A 14,804-nucleotide genomic window follows, 5' to 3' on the forward strand; every position below is an offset into this window, starting at 1 on the left:
TCTAAGACTAAGATGGGGTGTGTCCAGAGGGAGATGGGTCTGAGTCGAGTGGGTCTCGCTGGGCAGTTAAACAGGTGATGTGTATCGTGTGGTCACTGGTTACAATCGGGACATACATCGCTGAACCTCACGCTCTCGATCATTAAGATCTACCTTAAGGTTTCTGGGCGGTGAATATCTATCCACAAGATGATGATTAGAATGGTCACTGCGATCACAGACCAAAAGGTATTGCTCAGACAGCATGTAGTTATTTCTTTGCACTGGTAGGATCTCTGCCTCCTGATAGAGGTGGTCCACACTCATAGAAAAAAAGTTTGCTGAAAATAGCAAACACTGTCTGCTGAATTCAAATAGTTAATTTTGCTGCGATTTTAGCAGTAGTTCTGCTATTACAGCAGTAGTACTGCAATTTCAGAGTAGCGGGCTTACTGCTGCAAAGTCTGTTGTTTGCTGAGAATAACTGCCATAAATAACCATATTTTGGTCCTATCTTGGGAGGCCTACAAATACCCACTGTTTCAAATTTCAGCGAAATCGGAGAAAGAGTAAAGCTTTTGTGGGCTTCGGACCCTTAATCGGGAGATCGATCTATTTGGCAGCTATATCTGGATATAATCCGATCTGAACTACAATATATTTAGGTCAGATATCGGGAGGCTGAAAATAAACCACAGTTTAAAATTTCAGCAAAATGGGGTAATAAATAAACCTTTTATGGGCTTAAGGCCCTTTATCGTCAGATCGGTATATATGGTAGCTATATATAAATATAGACCAATCTGAACCATATTTTGGTCAGATGTTGAGAAGCCTTAAACTACCCATTGCTTCAAATTTCTGACTGACACACGGACATCGTTAAATCGTCTTAGAATCTTATGACTATCCGAAATATATATACTCTGTAGGGTCGAAAATTGATATTTCGATGTGTTGCAAAGGGAACGACTAAATGAATATACCCCCTATCCTACGGTGGTGGGTATAATAAAATAACGCCCTTCAACAACATTTAGTTGGTATAAATTTGGCGCAGAATCCATGGCGGTGGGAATGGCTCTCATTCGACAGGCGAACTCGTGGCACATTTCAGCTTACTATCATTAACGGATACGCAGGTGACACCGCAGGTCGGTTTATTTTCACATTTGGGATGAAGGATAACCAAGATAAACCTGAATTTTGTCAAGTTGAAGCCAATCAGAGCCGTTTCTTGATTTCCTACATACCCAAGTCCACCAATACCAAGCTCTCTTCCTTCTGTGAATTTCAAATTTGTTTTGTAATTATACCCTGTACCAGAGTAGTGGTGTAGGGTTAGTCGTCGTCGTTAAACCTTCTCTACAGCATATTCAAAACGATTTTAAAGATATGCTTGCAAATGACAAACAATCTCCTATATCCTTCTTTATATATACACTTTTTATACCCACCACCGAAGGATGGGGGTATAGTCAGTTTGTCATTCTGTTTGCAACGCATCGAAATATCTATTTCCGACCCTATAAAGTATATATATTCTTGATCAGCGTAAAAATCTAAGACGATTTAGACATGTCCGTCCGTCTGTCCGTCTGTCTGTTGAAATCACGCTACAGTCTTTAAAAATAGAGATATTGACCTGAAATTTTGCACAGGTTCTTTTTTTGTCCATAAGCAGGTTAAGTTCGAAGATGGGCAATATCGGACCATACCTTCATATAGCCCCCATATAGACCGATCCTCCGATTTAGGGTCTTCGGCCCATAAAAGCCATATTTATTATCCGATTTTGGTGAAATTTGGGACAGTGAGTTGTGTTAGACCCTTCGACATCCTTCGTCAATTTGGCTCAGATCGGTCCAGATTTGGATATAGCTGCCATATAGACCGATGCGCCGATTTAGGGTCTTAGGCCCATAAAAGCCACATTTATTATCCGATTTTGATGAAATTTGGGACAGTGAGTTGTGTTAGACTTTTCGACATCCTTCGTCAATTTGGCTCATATCGGTCCAGATTTGGATATAGCTGCCATATAGACCGATGCGACGATTTAGGGTCTTAGGCCCATAAAAGCCACATTTATTATCCGATTTTGATGAAATTTGGGACAGTGAGTTGTGTTAAACCCTTCGACATCCTTCGCCAATTTGGCTCAGATCGGTCCAGATTTATATAGCTGCCATATAGACCGATCCTCCGATTTTGGGTCTTCGGCCCATAAAAGCCACATTTATTATCCGATTTTGATGAAATTTGGGACAGTGATTGTGTTAGACCCTTCGACATCCTTCGTCAATTTTGCTCAGATCGGTTCAGATTTGGATATAGCTGCCATATAGACCGATTTATTGATTTATGGTTTTGGGCCCATAAAATGCTTATTTATTGTCCCATGTCGCCGAAATTTGAGACAGTGAGTTAAGTTAAACCCCTTGACATACTTCTGCAATATCGCACAGATCGATTCAGATTTGGATATAGCTGCCATATAGACCGATATCAAGGTTTTAGGTTTTGGGGCCATAAAAGACGCATTTATTGTCCGATGTCGCTGAAATTTGAGACAGTGGGTTTGTTTAGGCTCTTCGAAGTCCTTCTTCAATTTTGCCCAGATCGGTCCAGATTTGAATATAGCTGCCATATAGACCGATATCTCGATTTAAGGTCTTGGCCCCATAAAAGGCGCATTTATAATCCGATTTCACTGAAATTTGACACAGTGAATTATGCTAGGCTTTTCGACATCCGTGTCGTATATGGTTCAGATCGGTTTATTTTTTGATACAGCTAGTGTACTTTTAGTATTTGGTCCAAATCGGAACATATTTTGATATAACTGATATGGGATGATATGGGTATGAAATTTTCACAGAATTTTGATGAAAGATGGTTTACATATATTCCCGAAGTGGTGGGCATCCAAAGTTCGGCCCGGCCGAACTTAATGCCTTTTTACTTGTTATTTGATCATTTCAAATGTTTTTCAATATATTTCTAATCCCTTGAGCATACTGTCCATTTCCATTTCAAGTGTCTTATAAACAAACAATTGTCTTGGATTATTGTCTTTCTCAAAACGGATTATCCCTACTTAAAAGAATTTATGATTTATACAGAGAAATCTGCATCACATTCAATAAATTTCCTTCCTGCCCTCTTTGTCGTCATAGAAGTGAACCAGAAGTGCCAGAACATATGAAATTATAGCCATACACCATATACACCATCTTATTTAACGTTTGATAAAGGGATGGAGAGAAGGTGCTTGCTGCAAAACAATTGGCAGTCCACGGCAATGGCAGAGGAAAATTCACATCAAAAGCTGGGTCTTTCTTTGCACACAGCTATTGGTTGCCCAAAAAGTAATTGCGGATTTTTTTGAAAGAAAGTAAATGCATTTTTAATAAAACTTAGAATGAACTTTAATCAAATATACTTTTTTTACACTTTTTTTCTAAAGCAAGCTAAAAGTAACAGCTGCAATTACAGAGTCACAAGCTGTGAAAAAATTTGTGAACGCCGACTATATGAAAAATCCGCAATTACTTTTTGGGCAACCCAATATTTCATTTCAAGTTTTGCGCGCCGCTTTGTGCGATATTTTTGAACCAATTTCTGTTTGCAAATTTAAAATTCATCGAATAGCCTCAGTAATGGCAGCGACGATGACAATGACAACAATGTGTATGAGTGTTTAGACAAAAGATAGTTGGCCAGACAACAGACAGTTTTAGCCGGCAATAAAATTGAAATTGAAATAATAATCCATAATCTGTTTCTTTGGTTGGCCTTTACAGACTTTTCACGAAAAGTTGCCCATGAACATTCCATTTAGGAACGGGGGCATACTTCTTACATATAAATGAGAGCTGTCCGATCCATGTTTAAACTTAGAGATAAGGAGTCTTCTTTCTATAGGCGAGTCCGAATGGTGTGCCGCAGTGCGATACCACTTTGGGGAACATTTTTTATATGGCAGCATTAAGAGCGGATAAGTTAGTTTAGGTTAGGTTAGAAATGCATGACACGCTAGCAGAAACAAGTAACAGCGTGCCAAGTTCGGTCGGGCCGAATCTTAGGAACCCTCCACCATTGATTTAGCTAGACATGTATACAAAATAAATTTAATTGAAGGGCATAATTTTTTTCTATTGGGTTGCCCAAAAAGTAATTGCGGATTTTTCATATAGTCGACGTTGACAAATTTTTTCACAGCTTGTGACTCTGTAAATGCAATCTTTCTTCTGTCAGTTATAAGCAATTACTTTTAGCTTGCTTTAGAAAAAAAGTGTAAAAAAGTATATTTGATTAAAGTTCATTCTAAGTTTTATTAAAAATGCATTTACTTTCTTTTAAAAAATCCGCAATTACTTTTTGGGCAACCCAATACATACCAAACTTCTGTCAAACCAGCAAAAGTTTAAGTTTCTACGAATCGAACAAATATAATGGAGAGACCGGTTTTATGGGAGCTATGCAGTTGTTGGAAGTCGTGACAGAACACTACATGAAAAATTTCAGCCAAATCGGTCAAAAATTGCGGCTTGTAGGAGCTCAAGAAGTCAAATCGGGAGATCGGTTTATATGGGAGCTATATTAGGTTATAGACGGATTTGAACCATACGCGGCACAGTTGTGGGAGCCTTAACACTACATGCAAAATTTCAGTCAAATTGGACAAAGAAGTCAAATCGGTGCTCAAGAAATCAAATCGGGAAATAGGTTTTTATGGGAGCTATATCAGGTTACAGACCGATTTCGACTTTACTTAGTACAGTTGTTAGAAGTCGTGACAGAATACAACATGAAAAATTTCAGCCAAATCGGACAAAAATTACGGCTTGTAAGGACTTACTAAGTCAAATCGTGAAATCGGTTTATATGGGAGCTATATCAGGTTAAAGACCGATTTGAACCGTACTTGGCACAGTTGTTGAATGTCACTATCTGCAAAAGTGTAGCCAAATCGGACAAAAATTGTGGCTTCCAGTAGCTCAAGAATGTAAATCGGAAAATCGGTTTATATGGGAGCTATATCCAAATCTGAACCGATATGACCCATTGGCAATCTTCAATGATCTACATTAATAATAGGGATCTGTGCAAATGCGTTCGATCGCTATCGTGATTTCGGATATGGCTAGATGGGCTCAGAATGTCGAGACGATTAAGAATATATATATAATTGATGCGGTCTTAGACCAATATTTCGAGGTGTTACAAATCGAATAACTAGATTAGTATACCCCCATTGATATGGTGGTGGTTATAAAAAGATGAGTTGAGGCGTCGGGTTTGTAGCCCCTCGCCGGAAACTTGAAGATATTACTTTGAAAAAACGAAGAAGGTTAAAAACGGATCCCTCCTATGTTGACGACCTTCGGTAATATTTTAAGAACCATGATTTGCGTAACTGCAACTGGAATGCCCGCACTTTTTTGTAAAAAGGGCGAAGTATACGCACTGGCTGATGTATTGGAGAAATACAGGGCAGACATTACCGCCTTACGGGAAGTGCAATGGCTCGGGAAGGGCGCCGCAACAACACCGAGAGGTGACGCCCTATATTATAGCTGCCATGAAACGAAGTATGAATTTTGCTGCGGATTTTTGGCCAAATTCTTGGCCAAAAATCCGCATTCTTCAACATCAGCCTTGCCCCGACAGAGGACCACGACGAACAGACCAAGGTTATTTTCTACGAGCGCCTAGAAAGAAAATATGGCCGCTGTTTCGTCCATGACATTAAAACTTTCTGGGAGATATTAATGCGGCGATAGGGAAAGCAAATATCTTTGAACCAACAGTCGGAATATCTGACCCAGCAGTCAGTGCTTTCAAATGGGCCGCATTGGCAAACGTTTTGATATAAACCCATCATGAGGTCTCTAGAGGTCGCAATTACTATCCGATTTGCCTGAAATTTTGTACGACGGATCAACATACATGTTTATTATGGTCTGAATCGGTCTATAGCCTGATACAGCTCCCATATAAATCGATCTCTCTATTTTACTTCTTTAGACCCCAAAGGGCGCAATTCATATTCGAATTAGCGCACATTTTACAAAGCTCCCCAACATATAATTTAATTGTGGTCCAAACCGGACCATATCTTGATATCGTTCTAATAGCAGAGCAAATCTTTTCTTATATCTTTTTTTGCCTAAGAAGAGATGCTGAGAAAAGAACTCGACAAATGCGATCCATGGTGGAGGGTACATAAGATTCGGCCCCGAACTTTGCACGCTTTTACTTGTTTTAATTTAATTAATTGAGACAGTATTTATTGATATATTTCATCATAAAGAATATGATGTCGGTTGGCTGGAGGATGCGGCAAAACTACCAAACATGAAATAATGAGTTCAATCCTCTGCGGCACCAAAAATATTAAAATTAATTTTTAAGGGTAATAGTAGAGAGCAGCAGTAAAAAACACGAGACAAGCAGCGTTTACCGAACAAAGAAAATAAAAAACACCACAACCCGCAGCAAAACACATGTGGTGGCTGTTCAGATGATTTTTTGTCTTGCTTATGAATATAATGTTGTTGTTATATGTCGGCTTGCAAAGAGTGCCGTTAAACAACGAATGTGTACTTTGGGTCGTTGAGATTCAAAATATATTGTTGCAGGAAAATTAACAAATTTCGTAGATGTTCTTTCGACCAAAGTTGTTGTTTTTCAAAATTATTTTTATCTGTGTATAGCAACGCAATGGCAAACCATAGCCTACTCCATAGAAAGAGACGAAACATCCGTACTTGGGTACCAAAACCCTCCCCTAAGAACCCCAATAGTACGACCAGGAGTGCAAAAAAAAAAACTACTGAGGCCAAGAATGCGGCATACAGGGCAACTTTACTGTCAGTAGAAACGCGCCAGATGAAAAAGTAGTATCGGGAGAAAAGAAGAAAAGAAAAACGTGTATTACGCAAAAATAATAAGGAAATGAAAAGATGTGAGTGTGAGCGAATCGAGATGTTCAGTAGCCGGAGTGAAGACTGAAAATTCCATCAAAGAAGTAAACATGAAACCGATGGCATTGCTGCAGGTACATCCTCAGAAAAAAAACATAAAAAATTTGGCAACTGATACAGATAGTGTGTTGACAATATGGAAATAACACTTTTTCCAACTGCTGGCATCCGATAACGCATAGGGGGTGAAAATCTAAAAAAAAGTAGAAGTCTGAGGAAAGGGTAGAGATAACTCTTTGAATTAGTTATTGGTTAAATTTGAGGTGATAGCGACTTTTTGTTAGAGTTAAATTTATACTGAACACAATTTGTACTTTGTCTAAATATTTTTATATTCACATGTATGCATTGAATTATTATTGGTAGACATTTGTACAATACAGAAATAATTTTTTCAGTTGTCTAATAATAAAAGCTTCGTTGAAGATTGTTTTGTAAATTGCTCTAACGCGTACTCTAATAGGTTATTGGGCCACCATGGATTTAGTTAAGACGTCGTTTACGAAGCTTAACGCGGATAATTATCATCTTTGGAAGTATAAGATGGAATTGATTTTACGAAGGGAAGGAGCTTGGAAGTGTGTTGTGGAATCTGCTCCAGACGTACCAGATGAGTCATGGATGAAAAATAATGAAAATGCTTTGATTTTGATTGGATTATCTGTGGAGGACAATCAGCTCTTACTTATCAGGAAAGCTAAATCTGCAAAAGAATCTTGGAATATCCTGAAGGCACATCATGAAAAGAACACTCTTGGAAGTAGTGTACAAATAATGCGTAAGATATGTGGAATGAAATTTAGTATGGAGAATACCATGGCTGATCACATCGCGAATATGAAAATTCTCTTTGAAAAGCTGGAAGCGGTTGGCGAGACATTTTCTGAACGATGGGTAATTGCTATGTTACTAAGCAGTTTACCACCTTCATATGACACGTTGGTGACGGCATTGGAAGCTCGAAAAATAGAAGAGTTAACGATACACGTTGTCGAAAACAATTTGCTGGAAGAATATCAACGTCAATCAAAGAACGTCGAACCAAATTCCGTGATGAAAACATTCAAAATTCCTCAAGTCAAGTCAAGTCAGGATGATGCTAATGGAAAGCGGTGTCACTTTTGCAAAATAAAGGGTCATCTCAAGAAGAACTGTTGGAAATTCAAAAAGGAAAGAAACATCAATGAATCCAAACAGCAAGCTAATAACGTTGAGAATAAAGAAAATTATATTTTTTCTTCTGCTGGTGACAAATCGCATTGGATTGTAGATTCTGGGGCTACTTGCCACATTAGCACAAGACGGGAGGATTTTATCACGTTTGATGGCAGTGTATGTGAATCTGTTTCAGTTGCCAATGGGACTGCCGTAGTGGCTAGTGGTAAAGGATCTTGTAAATTGGTAATGTATAATTTTAAAAATGTCAAGTCAGAAGTTACCATGGAAGATGTTTTGTACATACCGTCATTTCATGGGAATTTGATATCTATCTCAAGAATTATGAGAAACGGTTTTAAGGTTGAATTTCATAATAAGCAGTGTAAAATTAAATCTGCAAATGGCAAAGAAATTGGTGTCGCAGATATGCATAATGGATTGTTTTGTCTCAGACAAAGGACTAACCAGGCAATGTTAGCCAAATGTAGTTCTCGAAACTGCATACATTATTGGCATAAGGTTTTCGGACATAGAAGCGTCAATGCTGTAAAGGAGATGCAAACAAATAAAGCAATGAGTGATTTTAAAATTGTTGATTGTGGTATAACGCAAACGTGCGAGGTATGTGTCTGTTGTAAGGTTACGAAAACGCCATTTCACAAAGTTTCAGAAACACAATCGAACGCAGTTATGGATTTAGTTCACTCGGATGTTTGCGGGCCTATGCAAACTGAAACTCCTGGAAAAAAGAAGTACTTTGTCACGTTTATTGACGATTTTAGTCGTTATACAATAGTTTATCTTTTAAATAACAAAGCTGAGGTTTACGAGAAGATTCAAAACTATATGGAAATGGTGAAAAATAAATTCGGCAAATACCCTAATATCCTCAGATCAGATAATGGAGGGGAGTATGTATCGAAACACGTCCAAAGTTATCTGGAATCAAAAGGTGTTCAATACCAATATACTGTTCCTTACTCACCCCAGCAAAATGGAGTATCAGAACGTAAAAACCGAAGTTTGGTCGAAATGGGAAGATGTTTGCTAAAGGAAGCAAGTATTGGAAATAAATATTGGGGAGAAGCAATTATGACCGCGAATTATTTGCAAAATCGGTTGGTAAGCAAGACAATTGTATCAACACCATTTGAACTATGGGAAAAGAAAAAGCCATCTATTGAACATTTGCGCATATTTGGGTCGAAAGCTCATGTTCTTACTCCTGAGGTAAAACGGAAAAAGTGGGATAGTAAGACCAAGATATTGACTTTCGTTGAATATGATGAGCATTCAAAGGGTTACAGATTGGCTGATCTTAGAACAAATAAGGTCGTAATTAGCAGAGACGTTAAATTCATAGATGTTGATTTACATGAAACCGGAAAAGAATCTAAAGAGACCGATCACAGTGAAATATCTATTGAAAAAATTAATAATCAACGTACTTCAAATGACTTCATTCAAGTTATATCAGATCAAATTTCATCTGATGGGGAATCTTTTTATAGCCTGGAAGAACATAATGCAGTTGATTCTGAAGAATTAGTTACATCTACAATGAACACGATGATCTCAAGCGATAACTCAGTTCCATGCGAAGTTTTTGAAAGAGATAAAAATTCACTTAGATGTTCAAACCGCATTACTAAGGGAAAACCACCAGAGAGGTTGACGTATATAAGCTCTAATGTTTCGAGCATTGCTGAACCAAAGACGTATAAGGAAGCGATTTCATCGGTACATCGCAACGAATGGATTCAAGCTATGAATGAGGAGATGTCATCTTTAAAGGCAAATAAGACTTGGGATATTGTTAACAAACCTGACAATGCAAATATTGTGGGATGCAAATGGACTTTCAAAATTAAACGAGATGTTACTGGAAAAATACAACGTTTCAAAGCCCGCCTAGTAGCTCAAGGTTTTAGTCAAAAATTTGGTTTTGATTATGACGAAGTATTTGCTCCTGTTGTTCGACAAGCTACGCTTCGAACATTATTGTCTGTCGCTGGTGTAAATGGTATGTCAGTTGTTCATTTTGATGTAAAGTCAGCTTTTCTCAACGGTGAGCTTGAAGAAGTTATATATATGAAACAGCCACCAGGGTTTGAGGAAGGGAATAATAATTTTGTCTGTAAACTTCGAAAAAGTTTGTATGGATTGAAGCAAGCTGCGAATGTCTGGAATAAAACACTTCATGAGGTCCTAGTGTCTGACGGCTTCAAGCAAAGTAATGCAGATCGATGTTTATACACAAAATACACCAACGAGGAAGGGTTAGTATATATATTAATCTACGTTGATGATATTTTGGTTGCAAGCAAAAAGCAAAACAACATCTGTGAAGTGGAGAAGTTACTGAAAGAAAAATTTGACATAACCAATCTTGGCAAAGTACATCATTATCTTGGTTTGGAAGTTACGCAGGATAAAGAATCTAATTACTGCGTTAGCCAAAAACTCTTTATTGAAAACTTATTGCAAGAATTTGGAATGCAGGATTCAAAAATTTCAAAATATCCACTTGATCCTGGGTATGGTAAAAGTTCATCCGAACTCTTACTAAATAACAATAAATATCAACAACTTATTGGCTCACTGCTGTACATCAGTGTAAATTCAAGACCTGATATAGCAGCAAGTGTTTCAATTTTGGCGCAAAAAGTCAGTTGTCCAACTCAAGAAGATTGGAATGAATTAAAGCGTGTATTAAAATACTTGAAAGGCACAGTTAATCACACCTTACACCTTAGTAATAAATGCGTTGCAAATAAAAATGTTCTTATTGGTTTTGCCGACGCAAATTGGGCCGAGGATAGAATCGACCGAAAATCTAATTCTGGATTTATTTTCAAAATTAACGGTGGTTCAATTAACTGGTCATGTAGAAAGCAAACTTGTGTATCTCTCTCATCAACTGAGGCAGAGTTTGTATCTCTATCGGAAGCATGCAAAGAAGCAATTTGGCTACGATCACTTTTAAGCGATATGATGCTTAAACAATGTCAACCGACAACAATTTTTGAGGATAATCAAAGTGTTTTGCGTATGATAAAAGATGAGAAACTTAGCAATAGGACAAAGCACATTGATACCAAAATCTATTTTGTCAAGGACTATGTAAAGAAAAATCAAATCGTTTGTACGTATTGTCCAACAGAAACAATGATTGCTGATATGATGACCAAACCACTTTCAACTATCAAACTAACAAAATTCCGAGAGGAGGCTGGAGTTCAAATTGAGGAAGGGTGTTAGAGTTAAATTTATACTGAACACAATTTGTACTTTGTCTAAATATTTTTATATTCACATGTATGCATTGAATTATTATTGGTAGACATTTGTACAATACAGAAATAATTTTTTCAGTTGTCTAATAATAAAAGCTTCGTTGAAGATTGTTTTGTAAATTGCTCTAACGCGTACTCTAATACTTTTGTGGTCCGATTTCCAAAATTAAGCTTAATAGTGCTGCTTGTCTGTCCATGTTAACTTGTGTACAAACTACTGGTCGCAATTACAACTTTCATCCATCCGACGAGCTAGGTTAGTTAGGAATTAGATATAGCTCCCACTCTCTACTTATAGGGTAGGTGTAGGCTATTATACAGCCAGCACTGTTCGACTTTTGCCTTTCCTTACTGGTTTTTATTCGAAACTTACTATCCTTCCTGTTTTTCCCTCCATACAGATTTCGCTTACCATTTCCAGCATATCGTAGTCAAACCAATTTTATTTCAAATTACCTGCAAAGAGAATGATAGAAAAGAAAACTAACATGAAAAACTGTAGCAAAAAAATTTTTATTAAAAATTAAATACATTTAAGCCTTAGTTCTCCCGGTCTCTACCTCTCCCAACCATCAAACTGAAATTGCTTTCAGTTAACCCAATTGTATCATTAAACAACGGTAAAAGCCATTAATTATCGAGTCATTAATGACGACGAAGACTTTGTTTCGGTGAGTGATATAGAAGAAGGAGGTATGTGAGAAATCCAAACACAAGAGGTAATTGCTGGTTAGCAAACCGTTAAGGACGAAAGGCTCAATTTGTTTATGCATGTGTGGGGGGGGGGGGTTGTGGTATGGGGGTACATATGTTCAGGATATATTTGTGGTTGTGTGGCATCTGATGGGATTTGTTGCTTGAGAAGGGGCAAACGGGATGTTGCTAGTCACCGTTGCCATTAGAAAATTGGTTATATGGGTTAGTTTTTTCTTTATACCTTTTTGCAACTATAACGAGCTAAAGTCGTTCAGTTTTCCAATATTTTTTCTAGTTCCCGCCTCCTCTTTGCCATAAATTTTTACCATGAACGGGGATTTAATTATATTTCCTTGAATTACAATGAAATCGGTTAGCGTGCTCCGTTAAACAAAGTGAAAAATGAGCATGCATGTAGGTATGCATGATTGTGTAGGAGATCTAAACTTTCTCAATGAGCTTGTGAAAAGATGGAATGCCAAAGAATATAATTAATAAAAAGTTTATGTAAATAATAGAAACCAAACAAGTAAAAGCGTGCTTAGTTCGTCCGGAATGAATCTTGTATGGCATCCACCATGGATCACACTTGTCAAGCTCTTCAAATGACCTTTTCAAATATTGGGTTGCCCAAAAAGTAATTGCGGATTTTTTAAAAGAAAGTAAATGCATTTTTAATAAAACTTAGAATGAACTTTAATCAAATATACTTTTTTACACTTTTTTTCTAAAGCAAGCAAAAATTAGCAGCTGATAACTGACAGAAGAAAGAATTACAGATTACAGAGTCACAAGCTGTAAAAAAAATTGTCAACGCCGACTATATGAAAAATCCGCAATTACTTTTTGGGCAACCCAATATATATGAGCTGTATCAAGTTATTGACAGATATGGGCCTTTAGAAGCCTTAGAAAAACATCACCTCCGAAATTTCAAGCAAATCGAGTAATAATTGCGACCTCCAGAGGATCAGAAAGTCAATTTGGCCGATCGGTTTATAATTGAAGCAATTGTTGAAAAAAATTAGATAAAAATTGCGCCTTCTACATGCCCAAGAAATCTAAGCGGGAGATCGGTTTAGACGGCAGCTATATCAGGATGTGGACAGATTTAGACCATACTCGGCACAGTTGTTGGAAGCCATAACAAAACAATGCGTGCAAAATTTCAGCCAAATCGGATAAGAATTGCGCCCTCTAGAAGCTCATGAAGTTAAGCCCCAAAACCCAGCTATATCAAAACAAGGACCCATATGGCCCATTTAAAATCCCAACTGGCCTACACTAATAAGAAGTATTATGCGTTATCTCTCAAGAAAGTTTATCGCGCGCTTCTTCTATTTTATCCGGCTATTCGGGCTATTGTGACAAAATTTTAGCACCAAATTTATATTGTTGGGCATTAAACCATCAACAGGTTTACGTAGAGTGCGAACTAAAGAAAATATCGCAGCTATATCGGCCAGTGTTAATGGTTACCATCAATAATCGATTCATGGTCGTTCGCAACAATTGGGCCTCTGTTACTCAAAAACGTGGACAATTTTGCGGAAGGATTTAGGTGTGAAACCCTTCAAAATACAGCTGCCGCAAGAATTGAAGCCCAACAACCTACTGCAACGCTGAATTTTTGGTGTTTTTGGTTCTTGGAAAGTTGGCCAAAGATTCAGTTTTATATCGAACAAGTAAACAGCCGTTAAGTTTGGCCGGGCTGAATTTGAATATCCACCACCCCGGTGGGTATGTAAACCATATTTCGTCATAATCCGATGATAAATGCATAATTTATGCCCCCATAGCAGCTATATCGAAATATGGTCCGATTTGGACCATTTTGGAATATTGAGTGGTCTAATAAGTACAAGTCATTGTTAAATTTTGTAGAACAGAATATTGGTCCTTTTGGTATCTTTATCCAATATAAAACGATCTGAAGCATATGCGACACGGATGTCGAGAGATCGGTCCATATGGCAGCTATAACTAAATTTGAACCGATCTGGGCCAAATTGAAGAGAGATATCGAGGAGCCTAAAAAAAAATAAAAAAAAGAATAATACATGCGTCTTTTATGGGCCCAAGACCTTAAATCGAGAGATCGGTCTATATGGCAGCTATATTCAAATCTGGACCGATCTGAGCCAAACCGAAGAAAGATGTCGAAGGCTATAACACAACTAACTGTCCCAAATTACGGCGATATCTGATAATAAATACGTCATTTATGGGCCCAAAACCTTAAATCGAGAGATCGGTCTATATGGCAACTATATTCAAATCTGGACCAATCTGTGCCAAATTAAAGAAGGATGTCGAAGGCCACAACATAACTCAGCAAAATCGGACAATTAATGTGGCTTTTATGCGTCCAAGACCTTAAATTGAGAGATCTGTCTATATGGGGGCTATATGGGGGCCTAACACAACTCACTTTCCCTCATTTCAGCAAAATCGGATAGTAAATGTGGCTTTTATGGGCCTAAGACCCTAAATCGGAGGATCGGTCTATATGGCAGCTATATCCAAATCTGGACCGATCTGAGCCAAATTGACGGAGGATGTCGAAGGGCCTAACACAACTCACTGTCCCTCATTTCAGCAAAATCGGATAGTAAATGTGGCTTTTATGGGCCTTAGACCTTAAAACGGCGGATCGGTCTATAGGGGGGCTACATCAAGATAT

At 37.8% G+C, this 14,804-nt stretch overlaps 1 protein-coding gene across 1 annotated transcript in view; it reads right to left on the minus strand.

Annotated features, from left to right (window-relative positions):
• LOC106093702 (uncharacterized) overlaps positions 1–11,854 on the minus strand; it is a 383,456-nt gene extending 371,602 nt beyond the window's left edge. The window contains exon 1 of the mRNA XM_059364528.1: positions 11,838–11,854. The gene's annotated coding sequence lies outside the window, so the exon portion shown is untranslated. The remainder of the gene's footprint in view (positions 1–11,837) is intronic.
• Positions 11,855–14,804: the final 2,950 nt, after the last annotated feature.

The sequence above is a fragment of the Stomoxys calcitrans genome, chromosome 1, assembly GCF_963082655.1.
Source record: "Stomoxys calcitrans chromosome 1, idStoCalc2.1, whole genome shotgun sequence".
NCBI lineage: Eukaryota > Metazoa > Arthropoda > Insecta > Diptera > Muscidae > Stomoxys > Stomoxys calcitrans.